The sequence below is a fragment of the Hyperolius riggenbachi genome, chromosome 6, assembly GCF_040937935.1.
Source record: "Hyperolius riggenbachi isolate aHypRig1 chromosome 6, aHypRig1.pri, whole genome shotgun sequence".
In the NCBI taxonomy this organism is placed as follows: Eukaryota; Metazoa; Chordata; class Amphibia; order Anura; family Hyperoliidae; genus Hyperolius; species Hyperolius riggenbachi.
The window spans coordinates 105590123-105614367 of record NC_090651.1 but is presented as its reverse complement, the minus strand read 5'-3'; positions in this window follow the sequence as shown (position 1 = coordinate 105614367).

The following is a 24245-nucleotide window of genomic DNA, read 5'->3' as shown; positions in this document are numbered from 1 at the left end:
CACGCAGGAGCTAGTAGCCTATGAACAGTGACTGAGTGTCCTAGACTCCTAGTACAGTAAGAGTTAGTAGTAACAGTAAGTACAACTAACTAATTACAATAAGCAATCAGTTATCAGAAGGAAATAGAGTGTGTGTAGTGTGTGTACACAGACAGTGAGTGCACACACGCAGGAGCTAGTAGACTATGAACAGTGACTGAGTGTCCTAGACTCCTAGTACAGTAAGAGTAAGTAGTAACAGTAAGTACAACTAACTAATTACAATAATCAATCAGTAATCAGAAGGAAATAGAGTGTGTGTAGTGTGTGTACACAGACAGTGAGTGCACACATGCAGGAGCTAGTAGCCTATGAACAGTGACTGAGTGTCCTAGACTCCTAGTACAGTAAGAGTAAGTAGTAACAGTAAGTACAACTAACTAATTACAATAAGCAATCAGTTATCAGAAGGAAATAGAGTGTGTGTAGTGTGTGTACACAGACAGTGAGTGCACACACGCAGGAGCTAGTAGCCTATGAACAGTGACTGAGTGTCCTAGACTCCTAGTACAGTAAGAGTAAGTAGTAACAGTAAGTACAACTAACTAATTACAATAAGCAATCAGTTATCAGAAGGAAATAGAGTGTGTGTAGTGTGTGTACACAGACAGTGAGTGCACACACGCAGGAGCTAGTAGCCTATGAACAGTGACTGAGTGTCCTAGACTCCTAGTACAGTAAGAGTAAGTAGTAACAGTAAGTACAACTAACTAATTACAATAATCAATCAGTTATCAGAAGGAAATAGAGTGTGTGTAGTGTGTGTACACAGACAGTGAGTGCACACACGCAGGAGCTAGTAGCCTATGAACAGTGACTGAGTGTCCTGGACTCCTAGTACAGTAAGTAGTAACAGTAAGTACAACTAACTAATTACAATAATCAATCAGTTATCAGAAGGAAATAGAGTGTGTGTAGTGTGTACACAGACAGTGAGTGCACACACGCAGGAGCTAGTAGCCTATGAACAGTGACTGAGTGTCCTAGACTCCTAGTACAGTAAGTAGTAACAGTAAGTACAACTAACTAATTACAATAATCAATTACAATAATCAATCAGTTATCAGAAGGAAATAGAGTGTGTGTAGTGTGTACACAGAAAGTGAGTGCACACACGCAGGAGCAGCTAGTAGCCTATGAACAGTGACAGTGAGTGTCCTAGTACAGTTACAGTATATAACTACAATACTAATACAATCAGTAGTAAAGGACAGCAGAAATACTGGTATAGAATAGAGAGAAATAAACAGAGGACAGGAGAGAACAGCTGCCCACACAGGCAGGCCCTGAGGCCTAAAGCTGTAAGCTTGCAGCAGCTGTCTCTGTCTAGTATGTAACACAAAAGCTACTAACTAAAATACAATGTCTAACTAACTAACAACAATATAGGTGTGTATAGGAGGTGTATGTGAGCAAAAACGCTAGGTAAATGACCACAATAGAGCTCTTGCTAAGCCAAAGCACAAAGGAGCAACTCTCTCTCTGTACAAGTCTCAGGCAAGCACGGAGAAACCTAACATGGCGGCCGCTATTTATAGGGTAGGGGCTGGCCAGGGTCCCCCTCTGTGATTGGCTGCCGTCAGAGGGCCTGGGAGCCCTCTGATTGGCTCTAAGGACATCAATCTGGGCTATGACGCTATTCGAGCTCGGTACCGAGCTCGAATAGCGCCGTTTTGCTCGAATAGCTCGAATAGTGAATGGGCTATTCGAGTGTACTCGAATAGCCCATTCGAATAGCTACAGCTATTCGGAGCTCGAATACCGAGCTCGAATAGCTGGAAAAGAGCTCGAATATTCGAGCTACTCGAATATTCGAGCTCTGCTGAGCACCACTGCATTGAATGAAAGGCGGCCTGGGGGGAAGTCAATGCCTGGCTGCTACACAGTCTCTACATCCACGCAGTTAGCAGTAGCAGAGAGAGAGGGACTGAATTCTCAGGAGTTGGACTCAGGAGCTGATGATGCTGTACTCCTCGGATCCCTGACTAGGATGAGTGCCTTCTCTCACTGACTCATTCATTACTGTGGTTCTTTGAATCATTGAGCTGAAGTCCAGTCAGCCCCGCTGCTGCTGTGTAAACTGACACCTGAGTCAGCTGAGAGGCATTTCTTCTCTCACTACTCAGTGCAGAAGCGCCCTTGCCTCTTCCTGTCGCCTTAGGCGAAAATTTATAGCTGCCTAATGGCTCGGACGCCTCTGGACGTAGCCACCGTTCGCGGTTACGTCCATTCACTCCAGGCACAGCGATCGGGTAGAGGACCGCTCGGTCCTCTTCCCCAATCACATAGCACGGAAACGCGGACACGTGTGGGGCGGCAGCGGGAACGCGCGACGTATTAAAACGTCATGTTGCCATTAATAGGCTAAAGCATGACGTTTTAATACGTATGCTTGCCATTAAATGGTTAAATGTTTAGACTGTAAGGCCTTTTAACCAGGGCTCTCTTCCCCTTTTGTCTCACAATGCTGAGTAATGGGTATACATACCCCCACCCTTTGTAAAAACATGTAGTTAATTTGTTCACTGTATTGGCTGTTATACCATCTTGTCTTTTATCAAGTGTTGTATTGTATATTTGTATTGTTATACCTTGTATGCTATTGTACAGCACCACGGAAGATGCTGGTGCTATATAATTCAATTAAAAAAAATATTATTTCTTATATTGAAGGTGTGTGTTGTCTGCAATTTAACCACTAGATGGAACTAGAAACACAATCCTGGTTTACCAAGACGTGTTTCAAACTCAGTCTTATCACGCGAACGACAGTCTGTACACACGCCCGATTTAGTGGGCGGACGTCTGAACGATGGGACGTTCAAACGACCCGTCATTCCGAAAAATCAGACGTGTGTATGGGCCTTTAAAGAGACTCAGAGACAGAGTCATCTAGATAGGCTGAAGTGGTTAAACAAACAACTCTAATTAGCATAACACTAATGACAGGACAAACATGACTGTGACAAACGCCCTTCTCAGCCTCAACCTGCATATAGATTTTCCAGCATTCAGAGCTACCACCTACAGGCTAAGAGAAATGTGACAAGCAATGTAATCTGAACTAACATCCCCTGCCCACATGCACACACACACACGCACACACACACACACACACACACGCACACACACACACACACACACACACACATGCACGCACGCACGCACGCACGCACGCACACACACACACACATCTGCCACCATGTGTTTTCTAAGTGGTGACATGGCTAACATATCAGTTCTGCATTTTAATTTTATGTTTAACGTTTTCTCTGTGCCAGCTCTTGTTGTAGCGCTTCTGCTAGCTGAATGACACAGACTTGCAGACATACAATATTTTCATGGTAGCATACAGAGAGGCATGTTCAAAAATGTAAAGACTCACATCACGGTAATAGCCTAAATAATTATACGTTGGGCTTTTATCTGGAAAATGTCTTATACACATGCTAGATGGTTCTTGACTCTGTTGGCCAGTCGGGCTGCATCTGCCGAGAATTCTAGCGTGTGTACAGAAGCCACCAATACTCGTTGATCTATAGTGAAGGTCGGGGCCTGAATTCCAGCATAATAGCATTTTTTTTAAGGAGCTGTGTACATCTGCAAGGAATATAGAAAGATCTCTTGGTGCCTGCAAAATTAATTTATTTGGGTCATGAGTCATGACTCCCATTACAGCAATATTTCTAAAGCCAGAATAGTTGCAACATTCTTTTTTTTAACTATTCAGCTTTGTTTATTATCAATTCTCATGTGTTTCCAATAGCATGCAATTGATTTAAATTTAAATGCAGGTTAGGAAAATGTAAATCATTTTGTAAGGTACAAACTAAAGGCTCATACACATGTCCAACTTAAAGCGGAATATAACCCTGCATTTCAACTTTGCTCTAAAACATTATTTACAGCATATTATATGCAAAAAGCATTTTTTTTTACTAGACCAGCATTGGAAGGGTTAAACACAGAGGTTTCAAGTTCCGTGGAGAGATATGCAGAAGTTCAGATTGTTACATTCTATTTAGTTAAATGTATCTATTGAGAAATGTTACACACTCTTTGGCTGTCCTCCAGCTCCTTCTCATTCAGAGAGAGTGAGTCACATTCAACACTTAGATACATTTATGTAAACAAAATGTATCTATGTCAGCTTCAGATGCGTCTGCAGAAATCTCCAGGAACTTTAAAGCTCTGTGTAACCCTTCCAATGCTGGTCTAGTAAAAAAAAAATGCTGGTTGCATATAATATACTGTAAATAATGTTTTAGAGCAAAGTTGAAATGCAGGGTTATATTCCGCTTTAATGCACAACCAACCGCACAACATGACCAACCACACAAGTTGTTTACCTGACAAGTACATACACACACCAATGCCAAGCAACTGAACAACCAACTCACTTAAATACTACTGTATGTGCAAGCTAAATGGCAAACTGCAAAACAGGTCCTCATTCAAAAACAACAAAGGCATTGATTCATCATTGTCTTTGAGATAACTTTTTCCAGTTTGTTAAATTACCGAATTCGAAGTTTATCGATTTCTAGTTGTATTCATCAAGGTTTTTCCGCATTCGGTGTGAATTCGATAAAATATCGATAACAATTTGGTAACCATTCGGTAACGTGTCGATATTTTCATTTTACAGCGGTAATTTAACACAAGGCCATAAGATTCCCGTGGAATTGTGGGTAAAAAGGCAGTCCTTTGAACACCACGTAGCAACATTCTGAATAGGGCTGAACACCTGGACCAGGATTCTGGAAGTGGCTTGGGACAATCCCACAATTTCGCCAGCTGCGGCTTGATAGGAGTCTTTTCTAAAAAAAAATATAGTGCAGCTAGCAAATTAGTTAACCCTGGCACTGCCTGTGTTCTCTTACAAGATGATTCAAGAGAAATACAGATGTCCTGGTATAGCAAATAAATCCATTCTCTTGCAGATTGATATGGTTCTAGACCTTATTCTTGCCCTTCTGCGCCTTTGAATCACATTCAGCTGATACATAACCACTTCAAATGGCTCCATCTTCTCTGTCAGCAATGATCTGACAGGAATAATGACAGAGCAGTGAAGAAGATAACTAATCCTAAATGTAACGCTAAACCACGCCCACTTTCATTTTCATGAATTGCACTTTCTTCCGTTTTAACGCATCACTAACGACTAATTACCGAATTATTACCGAATGCTCGCTAATAGCTGTAGATAAATTTGATGAATCCTGAAATCAACTTAACAAATTTGGTATTTTACCGAACTGTCGCTAACCAATTCGATAAGACTTGATGAATCGAGGCCAAAGTTGTTTAAAAGACATATTCCAACCTGCATGATAGTTGGGCAGATTGATCCACCGGTTGGATCTGGCAAACAACCTGTTATCAGTTGGTAATATGGTTGTTTTCCAGCCGTGCTCACACCCAACTTATCTTAGTTGGACAGATTGTTGGTATGTGAGTATGAGCCGTAAAACATCTGAGGTGAAAATTTACTAATGCAATAAACAATTGTATCTATCATCCTTCTTCTAAAAATGACTTTTTTTAGTTATCCCATAATTTTATTTTATATTGAAATCTACTTTTTAAGTTTTTACTGTTTCATGGCATCTTCTCAATGACACATTCACTGAAGTATGCCAGAGCTAAAATCTGTGAACTAACAACCCGTTTTATCTCTTTCCTACTCTCAGAAGCCTTTTCCTACCAGGAAAGTGTTATTTGACCGCAATTCCTTATCAATAAGGGTTACGTTATAGTCCGACCCGGTCCCGGCCCGGACAGAAACTGCCACTTGTATATCTGATTTTTAACTCTTTTGGGCAGAGGAAGAAAAAAAAGAGCACAGAATAGTTATTTGTGTGCTTGGCACTGTACATACCCATGTCTATCTCATCATGTCACATGTCACCTCGGTTGTCCTTTAAAACATCTTGCAATCCTTACAATAGGTAAAACAGGGCTGCTGATTTATCTTTTTTGTTCTAAAGATGCCAAAATCTGCCACAGATGGTACTGATTCATCATTAGGACTGATGTCACCTGGTGTGGTAGCCTATGATGTAACAATCAGTTGGCCCTCATGCTCCGCCTCCTGTAACAAACTATGCAGAATCCTTTGTTTTGCTTTTTATGCTAATGTTACCCTTAAAGCCTAATTCTGCACATCAAGAATTACAAAGGCAACAACAATGATAAACAAACAACTAGCATAATTAAAATGACAGCTTTAAATGCTTACAATGTTGCTTGAATTACATGTCTTGTCTCCCTTTGCTGCTGTTTTCCACATTGTGGGGTATGTGTGGCGTCCATCCCAACACAGTTCACTAACCAATTATGTTAAGATGCAGACTACAAGAAGCAGTGGCAGTTCTAGACGGGTGCAGGCACAGCTCGTGTCATGGCTGCAACTGCACCATGGGCACCATGCCTGCCCCTTCCTCCCTTGTGATGCACCACAATAGGGGGGGTGCCTCTTGTTACCTATACTGGGGGGCTATTTATACTGGGGGAGACACCTCTTATTACCTTTACTAGGGGGACACCTCTTACCACCTATACTGGGGGGCATCTCTCAATACCTATACTTGGCGGGTGGGGAGGACTACTTATATAGGGGGACATCTCACTACCTATATTGGGGGGTAGGGATATTTTTACTAGGAGACATTGTTCACTACCTATACTGGTGGGGGGGCTACTTATCCTGGAGGACACCGCTTACTACCTATACTGAGAGGACACCTCCCACCACCTATACTGGGGGACACCTCTCACTCCCTATGCTAACAGGTGCTATTTATACTGGGGAGGCACCTCTCACTACCTATACTGGGAGAGTAACCTATACTGGGTGAACTACCTCTGGCTACCTATACTAGGGTACTGCCTTTGGGTACTTATACTGAAGGGCTAACTCTAGCGACTTATACTGGGGGCTGGGGCAATTTTAGTATTTGCCATAGGCGCTATATTACCCAGATACGCCTCTGAATAGAAGTACCTTTGTGTGGCATTCTGCACAGAAACATACTTGTTGTTTTATTCAATACCTTATTAATTCAAGTGACAAATGCAGAAATCTGGTGTGAGTTTTTGTGACAGTTGGTTTTGTGTGGTTTTGTTTGTTTCATATTGATTGAATTTCTGATGCAAAACTGACAGATCAGAACAGGTCTAGACTGGACCGGAAATGTACAGATTTATGTGGAAATCAAGCCTTATTGAAGGAAAGGGGGGATTTTGGAAAGTTTTAAGAGGGTCTTTAATTCTAACCTCTGTCACTACCACAACGTTAGTGTACCCGACACAAAAACTGTGGCCTCGATTCATCATTGTCTTTGCAATAACTTTTTCCAGTTCGTTAAATTACCGAATTCGAAGTTTATCGATTTCTAGTTGTATTCATCAAGGTTTTTCCGCATTCGGTGTGAATTCGATAATAATGCGGTAACCATTCGTTAACGTGTCGATATTTCCATTTTACAGCGGTAATTTAACACAAGGCCATAAGATTCCCATGGAATTGTGGGTAAAAAAGGCAGTCCTTTGAACACCACATAGCAACATTCCGAATAGGGCTGAACACCTGGACCAGGATTCTGGAAGTGGCTTGGGACAATCCCACAATTTCACCAGCTGTGGCTTGATAGGAGCCTTTTCTGAAAAAATGTACTGCTGCTAGCAAATTAGTTTACTCTGGCACTGCCTGTGTTCTCTAAAAAGATGATTCAAGAGAAATGCTTATGTCCTGGTATAGCAAATAAATATATTCTCTTGCAAATTGATATGGTTCTAGACCATATTCTTGCCCTTCTGCGCCTTTGAATCAATCTCAGCTGATACATAACCACTTCAAATGGCTCCATCTTCTCTGTCAGCAATGATCTGACAGGAATAACGACAGAGCGGTGAAGGAGATAACTAATCCTAAATGTAAAGCTAAACCACGCCCACTTTCATTTTCATGAATTGCACTTTCTTCCGTTTTAACGCATCACTAACGAATGATTACCGAATTAATACCGAATGCTCACTAACAGCTGTAGATAACTTTGATGAATCCTGAAATCAACTTATCAAATGCGGTATTTTACCGAGCTGTCGGTAACCGATTCAATAAGTCTTGATAAATTGAGGCCTGTGTCACTTAACCACTTAAAAACCCTTTTTAAGTTGGATATAAAAGTATAAAAAGGTCAATTTATTAGTATATAGACATTAAAAGTACTGGTGCAAAAATACACAGCACAGTGAATTAAAATACACTTGTAGTCAGGAAAAAAGTTAGATAACTACATCAGTAGTGGGTAGACTCTGTATAGTCCAGGATCAACTTACATCCCACCGTTCAAATGCAATGTCCTTCTAAACGTTTTCAACAAAAGCTTGTCAAATACGTTTCTTCTGGTGATGGTGCCAGCCATGGGCAAGTACATCCAGACTGGACATGCACAAGTAAGGTTCATGCATGCCCAGTGGGTAGTATGAAGCAATTGTGTACACAGGAAAGGAGCCATGAATGGCAACTTCTACTGCACACAAGCTGACCTCACTTATGTTTGCCCAGTCAGGATGCACTTGTCCATAGCCAAGAACATGGCTAGAAAATGAAGAAGGAGTTTGCGCTGGAATGGATGGCATCCTACAAGGATCTGGAAAGCATCATCCAAATACCGAGGTTACTATCTAACATCCAAGTACAGGTTTGCTTTAACTGAATGTAAGTGATGCAAGCCTGAATAATAATCTTAATAATTAAATTGCAATAGATTTTCCAACAAATGTGATTAACTAAAAGAGCACAAATATTTTTTTATAGTTTAACCTTTTTTTAAAGCAATAAGTTGATTATTTTAGATTTCTGGTAATTGTTTTGAAACACAACTGCATTAAAGTTAACCTCCAGACTAAAAATCTACTCATCAGCACTGACAAGGCTTGGTGTTTCTTTAACAGTTTCACAGCATCACAACTTTGTTTTTCGTACCCAAGCCTCATTTTTAGCTGCACAGAAGCTAAGCTCCACCCCATCAAATAAACCTGCCTGGGCATTTTTCCCCTGATGCTGTGCAAAGCGTGATGGGATTTCTGATGTTGTCGTTCTCCTTCCGCTGTTTTAGTGCAAATTTGTTTTTAAATTTTGAATTTGAGATTTGAAGCCTAGCATGTGCAGCTGGAAAGGCTGATTTAGGACATAGGACAGTTGGAACTGTGTCTCATGCTCCCTGTCACCTCCTTTCAAACAAAAAGATGGCTGCCCCCATTAAATCACAAACATTTTCCTGTTCTTTTAAAACAGGGTGGGTAAGAGATTATATTTACCTATCTATTTTCATTAACATAACTAATGTAATTTAATGACAGTATGTTTGTTTAGGCTTAATAAGTTCCCTTTTAACATCCTCGAGGTCCTATTTACACTTCATGCATTGCGTTCCATTTTGGCAAATGGTATGCAATGCGACGCAACTCAACACAATACATTAAAGTAGGATAAAACTCTGACATACCATTCAATAAAAATGTGTTTTCCTTCTTTTTATTACCCGTACAGTTACCTCATTTGCTTTTGTGCACAAGTAATATTTTCTGTTTACAAATTACAAGTACAGTTTATGTGCTCTGAACCCTGCATTGCATTTATTCATGGCTTATTTTATTATATATTAAAAATCTTCTAGTGAGCTATTTTGAACTGTGTGCATGTTTGAAGCAGAGAGAGAGCTTGTTTTCAGCACAGCTAGCGATGTAACAACAGTGGAATGTAAACAAAAGATTATGTGATCACCTTTTCGGATGTGGGTCATAAGCTGAAGAAGCTTTCCACTGCAGAACAAAGTGCTGTAATTAACTGTTTGAATGTTGTTCTGCTAAAAACTGTTTTTGTCGTAGTAGGTTTAAGGCTGTAAATAATCTTTTAGAGCAAAGAGGAAATGCTGTGTTTTAGACCACTTTAAGTGGTAATAGGGCCTGAGTGTGTGACCTGCATTGTTTTCCAGCACTTTGTGTCTGTTTAGCAAAATTCTTTCCATTATTGCACAGCACTTTGAAGATGTTGTGTGAACTGTACACATCAAACTCAAGATTCTGAAAGACTGCTGAGCAGCTCCATTCCTATTGGTGCTATATCTGTATTATTATACATTTTTCTTCTAAAGTGAACCTTATGAGCTATGAATTTTAATAAGGTTATATACAGTAAGTGTCTTATTATTCAAGGATTACTGTCTGATTCTGGGTAATTATTAGAAACTCTTAAAAGGCTTTAACAAAGAACGCCAGTACAGTATTTTCAAGGATTTTGCTTCAATAGTGATGTTTCCATTTGTTAAAAAAGCCTCCATAGATTATGCGGAGCACAATTATTTCATAAATTAGTATTTAAAGAAAGAAAAAAACATGTTGCTGAACAATTGCACGTTTGTCGCACAATACTGCACATTTCCAACAATCAACGAGGATTCATGCAAAGAATTGAAAATGCTTCAATAAAACAATTAATATGTAACAATTATGTTGCAGGAAAAATGGTAAAGATAATGGAAAAAAAAGATATAAGGTAGCTTCTCTTAGACAGCCGTAAAGTTCAACAAGCATTATTTTGCCACGTTTATAATAATTTCTCAACTTACAATAATTTCTCAACTAATTTTTCATCATTTTACAAATGATGATTATTTTGTATAGTTTGAATTATTAAAAATTTAAAGGGAGTCTGAAGCGAAAAAAAAACCCCAGATACTTACCTAAAGGCTCTGGGTCTTATAGAGCTTTCCCGCTCCTCTCCTCGTCCCGTTGTTCCTGCACTGGCTCCCCCGTTAGCAGTCTTCGACCACTTGATCTGAGATTGGTCTTTCCACTGTGGGTGGGATTTGGAAGTTTTCTGGATCACTGGCCGCTCTCGCAGACAGACTGCTCCATACTGCACATGCACGAGCACGCTCTCTCATGCACTTGCATGTGCGTAGTACGGAGCCTGTCTTTGGGAGCAATTGGGCTCCCAAAGACGACTTAAAGAGGATCTGTAATTAAAAAAAACCCTCTGGGCATACTTACCTTGGAAGGGGAAAGTGTAATGATTGTGGAATTATCTCCGTGGTCAGAGCACAAGATGTGCGCTGACACTGCGGAAGTCCTCCACAAGCGTATAAAACGACAGAACCCAGCTTGGGTGCAATGCACCTGTAGAGAGAAAGTGGGCACAGAGACAGAATGTATGTGTGTCCACCAATCTAGTCGCCACCCGGCGACGGTGAACACACAACAGCGGAAACCAAGTGGGAACGCAATCGCAAGAGTGGCGATTTCCAACAGTGACACAAGACCGAGTAAGACAGAGCACAAGTGTAGCAGGAAAGACACAGCAAATAACAATGATCAGAACACCAAGGAAAATAACAAATGCACTCGCTAAGCGCGGTCGCCGCACGAAAAGCGCAACAGCGACAAAGCACGCTAATGGCACGGTCTCCGTACGAAAAGCGCAACAGAGACAAAACACGCCAACCCTAACTAACCAATGTAACACGAAAATGAATAGAGAACGCGAACGCTTGCTAAACGGTTACCTCACCGAGCCTACAGCAAGCGTTCGTTCCAGACAAGACAGACAGAAGGAGTAACCAGTAGCAACCGCAGCTCTGGCCTACACTCCCAGACAGAGTACAGAAGGAACCACCACCACTACTGCTAGGGCGAATGCGATCCAAACAGACAGACAGATGGAGCAACCAGTTGCACCCGCTGCTCTGGCTAAACTCCCAGACAGAGTAAAGAAGGAACCACCGCCTCTACCGCTAGGGCGAATGCGATCCAAGCAGACAGACAGATGGAGCAACCAATAGCAACCGCTGCTCTGGCTACACTCCCAGACAGAGTACAGAAGGAACCACCGCCTCTACCGCTAGGGCGAATGCGATCCCAACAGACAGAACGATTTCCTGTCGACCGCCACTGGTAACAAGACAATCGCAACAGATAGACAGTACAAGGCAATACAGATAATACAACCTGATTAAGCTAGAAGGAATGCTAGTGCAGTCCCAAGGAATTACTCTAAGATAATCTTAGCAAACAATTAGCAAAGGCTGAGGCTCCAGGTAAGTTAGCAGGAACAAACCATCATGACCAGCAAGGGATTCTGGGAGGAAATGGTATTTATACTGCAAGCCATCAAAGGAAGCAGCTAAGTAATTTGCATGCCAAGTGGATGCAAATTCCTCACCAGAGCAGGAGCTCAGCAAGTTGCAAAGCGAAGACAGGTCTCCTTTCCAGGGACCTGCAGCACTCAGACCTACAAGATGGTCAAAAAGCTGTCTGCCTGTGCAGACAGCCGAGCAGATCATTACAGAAAGCCTCTGGATCCTAACGAGGCTTCCCCCGTCCTCCGGTGTCTCGGCACTCCAGCGCTGCAGCTCCCTGAACCACGGCGAGGTAAATAATTAACTACCGTGATCCTGTGCAGACGCACTAGCAGCTCTTCATTCAGGTAAGGAGGAAATAGCCGAACCCGATCTATCCACAGTACTGCACAGGCGTGAGTCCACAGTACTGCACAGTAGAGTGGATACGATCAAGGTCAGCTATTTCTGCCTTAGCCTGAACAAAGAGCCGGTAGTACGCCTGCGCAGGATCTCAGAGAGGTAAATAAATCTCTGCTTGTCAGGGGAAGTTTTGGGGGAAGCCAGCGCTGGATTCCTCCAAACTTCAGAGGTCGGGGAAGCCTCACTGGGACCCTGAGGCTTCCCCCTCCCGAAGTAAGTATCCCCCAGAGGGTTTTTTTTTTAAATTACGGAGTCTTTGGGCTTGATTCACTAACCACTGATAGCTGAGTTATCACGTGTTAAGGCGTTGCACGTGCAAACTAGGGTGCTTAGCGTGCGTATGGTGTTACGCGGTGCGCGCGAACGGCTCTACGCCATTAAGTTCCGTTTGCTGGCAAAATAAGCCGCTTCGCATGCTAAGTATCCTTAGCACGTGAAGTCATTGCTTACACGATACTTAGCACGTGACTAATTTTGCACGCAAAAGAAACTTTACGCCCACAAACTCTCACGTGCATATTAGTGCGTGAAGAGCCAGTTAGCATGTGCTAAGCGGCTTTTCTCTGACGTGCTAACACTTAGCATGCTTTATACAATACAATACAATAACATTTCTATAGCGCTTTTCTCCCATAGGACTCAAAGCGCTTAGGCTCTCTCAGATTCAGTAATTAGTAGGATGAAGTATTCACACAACAAAAGTTATATTTCTGCAAATGCCAGACTGAACAGGTGGGTTTTCAGTCTGGATTTAAACACGTCCAGGGATGGGGCTGTCCTGATCTGTTGAGGTAAGGAGTTCCAAAACGTAGGGGCAGCATGACAGAAGGCTCTGGGACCAAAAGTTTCCAAGTGGACTCTAGGTATGACTAGATTATTAGAACCCGTGGATCTGAGAATGCGGGGATTGCTACACAGCTGTAACATATCTTTCATGTATCCAGGGCCTAGATTATTCAGGGATTTAAATGTCAGTAGGCCGATCTTGAATAGGACCCTCCATTCTATAGGTAGCCAGTGAAGGGAATGCAGGACTGGCGTTATGTGGCAGTGACGGGGTTGGTTGGTTAGCAGTCTGGCAGCAGTATTCTGTATCAGCTGTAGGCAGTACAAGACCTTTTTTGGAAGGCCAGTGTAGAGAGCATTGCAGCAGTCCAGTCGGGATGTGATGAAGGCGTGGACTAAGGTTGGCAGATCTTCTGGGGGTATGAGGTGCTTGATTTTTGCAATGTTCTTCAGGTAAAAATATGATGATTTCACCACAGCAGAGATTTGAGTTCTGAAGTTTAAATCCCCATCAATTAGAACTCCCAGGCTACGCACATGATCAGAGCTGCGTAGATCCGTGCCTCCTATTCCCAGTGGTGAAGACTGCAAGTTAAGTTGTTTTGTTATCATGCTCTGCCCTCCAATCAGAAGGACTTCAGTTTTGTCTGCATTTAGTTTCAGCCAGTTGTCATTCATCCATTACTGTAGTTCACGTAAGCAGGCGTTTATAGTTAGAGTTGGGTCTGTCACACTAGGCTTGAAGGAAAGATATAGTTGGGTGTCGTCTGCATAGCAGTGGTATGTCAGGCCATGTTTTTGGATTAGTTTTCCCAACGGTAGCATGTAAATCGTGAAAAGCAGGGGAGAGAGGATTGAACCCTGGGGCACCCCATACTTAAGTGTTACAGGGGTGGACAGGAAGGGCCCCATAGACACTTTGTGGGTTCTGCCACTCAAGAAGGATTGGAACCACTGAAGTACTATGCCATCAATGCCGCAGTATTCCTGTAGCCTGTTTATCAAGATGTCATGGTCAACTATGTCAAAGGCTGCAGAAAGGTCTAGCAGTATGAGGATCGAGCACTCTCCTCTGTCTCTTGCCATGAGCAGGTGGTTGCATATTTGGATGAGGGCAGTTTCAGTGCTGTGGTGTTTCCTGAAGCCAGACTGGAATGGGTCATAACTGTTATTTTGTAGGATTCTGGCTTCTAGCTGGAGGTATACAGCTTTTTCAATTAGCTTGCCCAGAAAGGGGAGGTTAGAGACAGGTCTGTAGCTGGTTTAGTGAATCAAGCCCCTTATGTTTACAGGGTCTTTAAATTACAAACTCTTTAAGCCTCCCGCAGTGGGAGATTTAAACAGAGGTGCCTGAGGGGGGAATGAGGGAATGAGGAGAGGACCCAGAGCCTTCCCTCTGCTTAAGTGATTATCTGTTTTTTTTATTATTATGGCTTCAGATTATCTTTAAGGGAGAGAAATATAGAAAGTGCCAAATTCCTTTAAAAGTGGAAATCCCCCTTTGCTAAGTCTTAATTAGTGATGAGCGAATATGGCTATTTTCTTATTGACATAATATTCATGATTCTGAAGATTTGAGCATATTCGTAAGATCACAGGGGCATGACAATTTACATTTTCACACAGCTAAGACAGTGTACATAAATGCACATACCAAAATGCATTTTTTACAAATGCAGTGAAGTGGAGGCCTCTATTAAAAATCAAATAATGTTTTAAATAAAAAATGTTTTAAATAAAAAGAAACTACCTTCTGCCTATGAACTGAGACAAGACAAATCTTTTCTTAGGAAAAAAGACTCCCAAAGCGGACTTTTTCAGTTGCTGAAAACAACCTTCATGCACACTGTCAGAATTAAACACATTGAAATAAAGTTTTTTTTTTTTTTTTTTTTTTTTTTTATAAAGTGCACTAAAATACCCACCGCCACCGTTTGCTAACATCAACTTTTAATTTGACTGATATGTACTTAACAATGTACTTGGGATATATTCAAAGGCATACATGCAGTGGAAGTGGAGTTATCCCCTTCACTCCATGGACTATTCTACCATTCCTGCCAAGAACAATTAACACCTTTCAGCGCTCCCCTTTTTCATTTGGGCAATAACTTTATCACTACTTGCACACCTAAATGAACTATATCCCATTTTTTCACCACAAATCAGGCTTTTTTAACCTTTTAGCAGCCCTGCACGAGTTATTTCATTTTAGACAACTCATGGCAGATCATACACAGCCAGCTAAAGTTGTTTACTGCCTAATGCAGCTATGTAGAGTGGCACAGGGAGCGTTTTTATATTTACCTGTGTGGACGGCTGGATCGGCTTCTTCTCTTCCTTCCTCAATGAAATCCCGACATCAGGCTTCCGATTATATGACATTACATGTGATCTGGGCTCAGAACATAGTGTCAGCATTGCAGCGCCACCCAGTTGTGGAAGAGGGGTAATGGAAGAGACTTTTCCACCACATTAACTTGTAAGTGGAGAATGATAACTGGCTGTCCAGTGTGGCTTTTTGCTTCCAAGCACAACATCCGCAACACAGCATGACACTGTCATGCCTGCATTGTGGAACAGACACTGGGAAGCTTGGGAGGAACAGCAGAAGAGGAGGGCTCAGTGGAAGAGCAGGACTCAGCCAAGGAAAAGACTGCAAGGGAAGGATGAGGAGTAGAAGGAGAAGAAGTGGCTGACCTGCATGCAAGATGTGGCAGTAGCACAAACTCTATTCGACAGCCACGCAGTCCTTCTTTCTCCACCACCACCACCATTTTTACCCAGAGGACAGTGAACGTTTTTTACCTTCCTTCCCAGTGTTTTAATGACCGGGTGTCTGTGGTCATATGAACCTTAGCCCCAACACTGTGTGCCATAGATTGGTTGACCTGCTGCTGCACATGCTGGAAAAGGTTTGGGATGCCCGTCTGTGAAAAATATTTTCTTCCTGGTACCTTCCACTGCGGTGCTGCAATGTCTGCAAACTTTTTAAAGACCTCATATTCAACCAGCTGTTTTGTTAAGGCTCCTTTCACACCAGACATCGCGTGCAGGAGCCGTTCTCCTGCATGCGTTGATAGCCTGCGGCGTGTCGTCGGGTATCTGCGGTGCGACGCAATCAGCGGCGGTAGCTATTAATTGAACCTGACGGAAAATGCTGGCTCCTGGGGGATCGACACTCCCAGGTGCGTCGGAACCGCAAGGTACCGAAACACAGCGTTGGATGTGAAAGGTAAAATGAAAGTCTATGGACTTTCATTTTACCTTGGTTAACTTAACGCAAATAACTGCCTTTGCGTTACAATGCAGAAAAGGACTCTGGTGTGAAAGAGCCCTAAAAGGTGGGCTAGCAGTTCTGACAAGCCCGCTGTCAGATGCTTGGGCAAGGGGGTTCCCTGGTGGCATAATTTTTTTCCCCTCAAACATCTGACTCTGTGTCAAAGACCATGAAGTGAACATGCTGTAAGGTGGAGTGAAGGACAACTGGGAACTAGAGAAAGGAGGCGGTAGAAGGTGGAAAACAAGATGGCTGGCTTGCGGTTTGATAGCTTCATTCCTTAATGGCTTCTTGCCACAGGGCTTTGTGATAGGACTCCAGGTGCCTTCTCAGCAAAGTTGTTCCTAAGCAGGTGTTAGTCTCCCCCCTACTAATTTGCTTTTTGTTATAGTTAGTGACCAGTCAAGGGGTATTGCAACAAATCTAATATATTTTTACACACTAAGATCACCGATAACACACACTACGGTCACACAGATGTTGGTGTGACAAGGTAACCATACACGCTGATCCCAAAGCAGTCAGTGACCAGCAAAGAGGTATTGTCACAATTCCCTAATCTCATCTTTTTGAGGGCACACTGAGATCACCTATAACACACAGTACGGTTGCATGGATGTTAATGTAACACAGTAACAGTACAGATTGACCACACAGCAGACAGTGACCAGCAAAATGGAAATGTCACAAATTTCTGCGACATTGTTTTATTTATATATTTTTTGGCACACAAAATTATCTTTTTGAAATTTGTCGTTTTTAAATTTAGAAATGTATTGTTATGGAAATGTATCAGTTTTGAAACTTATTGTTTTTTGTATTTATGTTATTTGTGGCAGGGGTAGGGACATGGGGGTGGTAAAGATTAGACATCAGGAAGGGGGTTTTAAGGTTAGGCATCCTGAAGGGGGGTTTTCAGGTTAGGCATCAGGAAGGAGGGTTTTAGGTAGAGGTAGGACATATCCACAATTTCTTTGAATCTAAATCCAAATCCAAAAAGGTTCTAAGATATTTTGAACCTTTTGAATCTCATGAATCCTGTACATAAGAATTGTATGATCCGTGTAAGAAACATAGTAATCCAAACTCATCATTTTCATAATTGAAAAGGTAGTAAGGCATAGTTGCCCCCAATATACAGTAGGTAGCCAGGCTTTGGTGCCTAAGTATAGGTTAGCAAGGCATAGGTGCCACAGTATAGGTAGCCAGGCATAGGTGCCACAGTATAGGTAGCCAGGAATAGGTTCCTCAGTATAGGTAGCCAGGCACTAGTATAGGTAGCCAGACATAGATGCCCCCTGTATAGGTTAGCCAGGCATAGCTTCCTCCCAGTATAGGTTAGACAGGCATAGCTGCCTCCCAGTATAGGTTAGCCAGGCATAGGTGCCTCACAGCATAGATAGTCAGGCATAGGTGTCTCCCAGTATAGGTAGGCAGGTATAGGTGCCTCCCAGTATAGTTAGCCATGCATAGGTGCCCCCAGTATAGATAGCCAGGCATAGGTGCCACAATATAGGTTAGCCAGGAATAGGTGCCCCCAGTATAGGTAGCCAGGCATATGTGCCACAATATAGGCTAGCTAGGCATAGGTGCCCTCAGTATAGGTAGCCAGGCATAGGTTCCCCAGTATAGGTAGCCAGGCATAGGTTCCCCAGTATAGGTAACCAGATTTAGGTACCCCAAGTATAGGTAGCCAGACATAGATGCCCCAGTATAGGTAACTAGGCGTAGGTGCCATCCAGTATAGGTTAGGGTTAGGGGCTAGGACGGAGGGTTTTAAGGTTTGGTGTCAGGAAGGGAGGTTTTATGGTTAGGCATTGGAGGGGGGAGGGTTCTGTGTGAGAGTAGACTAGAGTTAGGTTTAGCTGTAGTAAAATATCAGTAGCATTTAACAATCTTTTACTATCAAAAAGCTTTATTAAGTCACAATTGGATTCCACAATAAAATCAATTAAAAATGCATGCCAGGAAACACCAAAAATTGCCCCGTAGAAGCCGCAGTGGCGGCGAATCGCGAAGGCACCTCCAGGATACACCTCACTTCCACCCCACCACCCAGTGGTTGGTAAGCTCTTGTCCTCCACTTTTGCACATTGTTGTTGCTGCTGACGCCGTTCAGCGCAGCGGTACTTTTCTTCAGCACGGTTTTCCCGGCTCCACCGGTCCTTTCTCATTGGTGTATTGTTCTCATCACCTCTTTCACTTTCGTGTAGATGCCTCATTCCTCATTGGGAGCACGACTGGTGCGCTCAGGGGGCATCCACCTTCTTTAGCACTTGGCACTTTCATTTGAACAGAGGTCTGATTCACATGGTAGCACTGGGCTACCCACCCACTTTACCTATTTTTATTCCAATCCATCATCGGGGGGTCATTATGGAAGTGTAATCATGCAATATTTATTTTGCATACTGATTCATTTGTTTATTTTTGGTGTTTCCTGGCATGCATTTTTAATTGTTTTTATTGTGGAATCCAATTGTGACATAATAAAGCTTTTTGATACTTTCCTAATTTGTTGTGGTGCTTAGGGGATTAGTCTATGGGGATTAGTCTTGTTTTTTGTTCAAGCCATATACATTATTCCCCTTCTGCACGCTTGAGATTCATATATATTTTCGACACAAGACAAGCTTGTTTAATTGTATGACTGGTGCTTGCCCAATCCCTAGGTTCTAAATAATGTTTTACTATCGTCATTACCACTTTAAATATTTCTTCATTTTCATCTAGCGCCCAATTCCCAGGTATTTATCATAAACACTTATATGGGCTTCACCCTGCACTCATTTTTCCTCATGCCTCTATTTCATGCACGCCCACCCAGTCTTACTAAAAAAGCCAGGTGACCATCAGCAGAGGGCAAAAACTGCTATCTTCCCTAGGGCCCTATTCCACCTTTATCATTTTCTGGGTGAAGGGTAAAAAAAAAGGCACTGTGGGAAAGTAGAGGGCGGGCATAAATGGCCCTTATAGTTCGGCCATCCCTAATGCTTACATTAAAATGCATGTGTTGTACTTAATACGAATAAACCCAAAGAGACCCTTCAATGGTTAAATAAGGAATACAATTCAGTCCATCCAACTGATAATACAAAAAAAAATCTTTACTAAGTGGAACTTTCATTTCTCTAGCTGTCAATAATTAATAGATTATTTACACTTGCACATTCCTATTTCCTGGCTTTCAAGAATTCATTTACACTCTGATCCTCTGTTCAGCAGCAAATTTAACATCACGCTGACCTCTTCTTCTGCCTGGCAATATGTGCCTCCTTCACACAGGCCAAGCAGCTTTTAATATGTTTGCCTATTATAGCAACAAGAATCAGCTTCTGGAAACATGACAAATGTCAATGTTTTCTCTAATAAAGTGGCAGCAAAACAGCTTGAAGAAGGGGTAAAATCAATTAGAGACAATATCCTATATCTTTGCATGTAAGAGGCTGAAATTGAAAGGATATTTTTAACTGTAGTGAAGGTTTCTGCTGTGTCGCAGGACCGTATAGCACTCAAAATAATGGTTGAAATGGATTGATGCATTGAACCTGATCTGCAGTTTAGATTTAAGAGAAAAATATTTGTTCCTGTATCACAACTTATAAAAATTAAACCTTTCACTAGTCTCAGAAAACTATTGAAAACTATTGAAAACAGAACAAAACAAAAAAGAGCAATTTGACCTAAATCAGTCAGGGCCGCGCCGGGGCGGGTGCTGCGGGTGCATTGCACCCAGGCGCCTCTCTCTGACAGGCGCCGCCCGGCCGCCGCTCACCCCCTCTGGCCGCCGCTCACACCCTCTAGCCGCCGCTCCCTCTCTCCCTCTAGCCGCGTCAGACCTTGATCAGGCGGCGACCAATAGTGCGACCTAGCACACCACACTGATATGCGGAAGTGACATCCCTTCCGCATATAGAGCGGGTGCGTCCGGCGCTCGCTCTTACTGGTCGGGTCGCCCGCTGATCCTGAGGTCTGACACTGCAAGGTGAGGGGGGAGCTGTGGCGGCTAGAGGGGGGGGGGGCTCCTGTCACTCACCACCTAAAGGGGGTCCCTGTCTCTCACTGCCTAAACGGGGGTCCCTGTCACTCACTGCCTAAATGGGGGTCCCTGTCTCTCACTACCTAAACGGGGGTCCCTGTCACTCACTACCTAAATGGGGGACATGGGTGTGATTAGGCAGGACATGGGTGTGGTTATGTGGTTGGGCGCGGTTAATTTAACCACTCCCATAGGCGCCAGAGAAAATCTTGCACCCAGGTGCCAGGCACCCCAGGCTCACCCTTGCTACAAGTCATGCCCCCCCCACAGCAAAATATTGATGACCCCTCCCTCCAGTGTTCACACATTTTCCCTTGCCTGCCTCTGGCAAAGGGAACCGTATAGCCTTGCAAGAGCCCTAAAGCAAGTGTGGACATTATAATCTTCACACCCATAACAAGTGCTACCACAAAAACACCTGATCTGAAGCATGAACCCCTATATCAGATGGAGCGAAGTAGTAGTTGGGCCTCCTTATAGCTCTGGGCCCCCCTGTGATTTCAGAGGCTGCTCCCCTGTAATTGTGCCCGATGGGTTTCACATATAAGTAGAGATACAACGCAGTTAATTTGGCCAATTTTTAGGTGACATACGTATCTATTTTAGCTCATTTTTAAAGGATTTTGCAGTGTTCACATTACTTCTGAACTAAAAAAAAAATTTCACTGCCATAGCAAGCGTTTGGGTTAATTTAACACCTAATAAAGGATATAACTTTGGGTGTACGTCAGGGGCGTAACTATGCCCCACCGGGCCCCCTTGCAGAATTTCTGAGCGCCTTCCCCCGGGGCCCGCTCGGCGCCGTTTTGGAGGGCTGGAGGGGTCGCAGCATGAGAGGAGAGCTTGGTGGCTCATCGGTGGGGAGGGGGAAGGTCCCCCCCTCCATCACCACGGGGCTCTCCCCTCTGCGCTCCCCTCCAGCAGCAGACAGATACATACATTCTGTGTGCTACAGCGTGCGATCCTCTCTCTAGTCTCTGTCGTGACTTCTTGTTTATACAGGAAGTCGCGTCAGAGACTAGAGACAGGAACGCACGCTGGAGTGCACGGAAGGTATGTATCTGTCTGCTGCCCGCCGCTGCCCGGACTCTAATTTAAAGTGGAGGGGAGCGCAGAGGGGAGAGCCCCGAGATGAGGGGGGGGGGGACATCCCCCCTCCCCGCCGAATGGGGCCATGGCTTTCCCCTCATGCTGCGACCCCTCCAACCCCCACAAAGCGCCCCCCGAGCAGGCCCTCAGCGGGAGCAGGGGCTGCAGGCCCTGTTGTTACGCCAGTGGTGTATGTGAATCTGAGCATAAAGGATAGCACCACTCGCGCAAAAAATATTAAAATTTAAAATACATAGATATTTACATTTAGATTTGTACATTGTAAAATGAACTATAAATGAGGTTGTAAAAATCTGAGAAATCTGGTTGGTTTTGAACTAGTCTATCTCCTCCACTAGGATTCTCGTTATTATCAAAATCTCCTTTCGAACTGCAGTTGCTCAGTCCAACTTCCAAAATAGTGAAACTGGCAGATAACTTTGTACTCTATAGGCGCTTTCCAGGAAGTACTTCGGTAATGCATAAAGGAAATAATGAGAATTTTTCATGACAAGACAGACTAGACCAAACCCAGTAATTTTTGTCAGATTTTTACTACCTACTAGAAGTGACAGCAACATGTGAAAAAATACTCGTAAGGGTGGAGACACCTAAGTGTAAAAATACATATAAACTTCTAATAGATAAAATACGAATAAAACCATCCAACTTTCGGAAGGTCCTGGAAAACTGAACGGGGACGGTTGATTTCTTGCTGGCTTATTGGATGCAAGGATCTCTTGTGAGTACAGCTGTATATACTTACAACATTCCCATTTATTAATGATACCACACTATTGGGCTCCTGATCTATCTGTTTACCTAGGTATTCCTGAGTACAAGGTCACTACAAGGATCACCAAAACCCTCCTTTATGTAAAAAAAATAGTTTACAATAACATCACCAATATTCTACCTTTGCCTTATTTCAGGGCTGTTCAACTCCAGTCTTTGATGGCTTTATCCATGCTAATGTTTAGGATAGATAAAGAAATGGAGAAATGTGTTCTACTTGATAAAGCACGCCTTCTCTCATTCAGTCTTATCAATTAATTTGAGCTGTGCCAAAAATGTGTGAGAACATCTGCCCTTGAGGACTAGAGATAGAAAGCCTTGACTTACCTTATCCTATGCTCACACTAACCTTCCCCCTTTCAACACCTTTCCCTATCCTACCCTAACCTTCCCCTTACCTACGCCCAACACTATAGGCAGGACAGTTATATACTAAAACGGTATAAAAATGGCAAGCTGAATTAATCAGAGGAATGGAAGGTCTCACATACAAAGAAAGGTTGAAAAAAACTGGGTTTATTTCACTTGGAAAAAAGAGGTCTAGGGCCCCTAGACCTCTTTTTTCCAAGTGAAATAAACCCAGGCTGACCTGATTAACACGTACCGTATAAATACATCAGAGGGCAGCAATACAAAAGCAAAGGCAGATTAGCTGTTTGTCCCTAGGCTTGTACAAAGGACAAGAGGATGTGATCTGCATATGGAGGGAAAGGGATTTTTCCAACTACTTAGGAAGGAGTTCTTTGCATAAAGAGTGGTTAAAATATGGAACGCACCCTCTCACTGCCTTACTATATGTTCACCTTCTCACACAGCTGTTTCAGCGTGAGTTTAGCACTGCTTGCACTTCTCTAGCCCGTTTACAAGGAACACATTAAACTTTACATTTAATACATGTATTTTTTTAAAAATATTTGTGACAGTTGTTCCTTAATAGGGGGGCGTTTCAGATACAGAACAAATCACTGTGCACTAGTATATGGAGTTATTGATAAAAGTTAGGAGATGCCTCCCCCGATTTTGAGATAATACTGGGAAATGTGGTCTATAGGGGTATGGCGGGGAGTATAGGATTATATTTTTAGAGAAAGGACTTTTAATAAAGGGGATCCAATTTTTCAGCTCAAAAAGGAGGGATGATCAGTTAGCAGATTGCTACTTCCTTATTACTAAGCCCTTATGCTGGGAATACACAATGAGATTTTTCAGTTGATTTACTGTCTGATCTTATTTTCGATCGATTTTCTGATCGATTTTCTTATCAATTTCCATTCACTTCTATGAGAAATCGATCAGAAAAAAATAAAATAAGGTTGAACATGTCGGAAATTATCTATGGAACCCTCTATCTATAACACAAAATCTAAACGTTGTATTCCCAGCATTAAAATAACGTGATCAGAAACAGGTATCACTACATTCTCAATGTATAGGACATTTCTCCCTTGTCCCCATTAACCCTTCTGCCTTATCAAACCCGGTGACCAACCTGCGGAGCAGGACTACTATTGCTACTATGCAGCATATGGTCTCGTAATATGCTACGAAAACACCACATGGTGATCTGCAGTGCAGAACACAAGAGATGAGTCTGAAGAATGAACTTGTCAGCAGCAGATCAACATACCAGGTGTGTTAATCACCCTCCTCCCAAAATTAATTAACA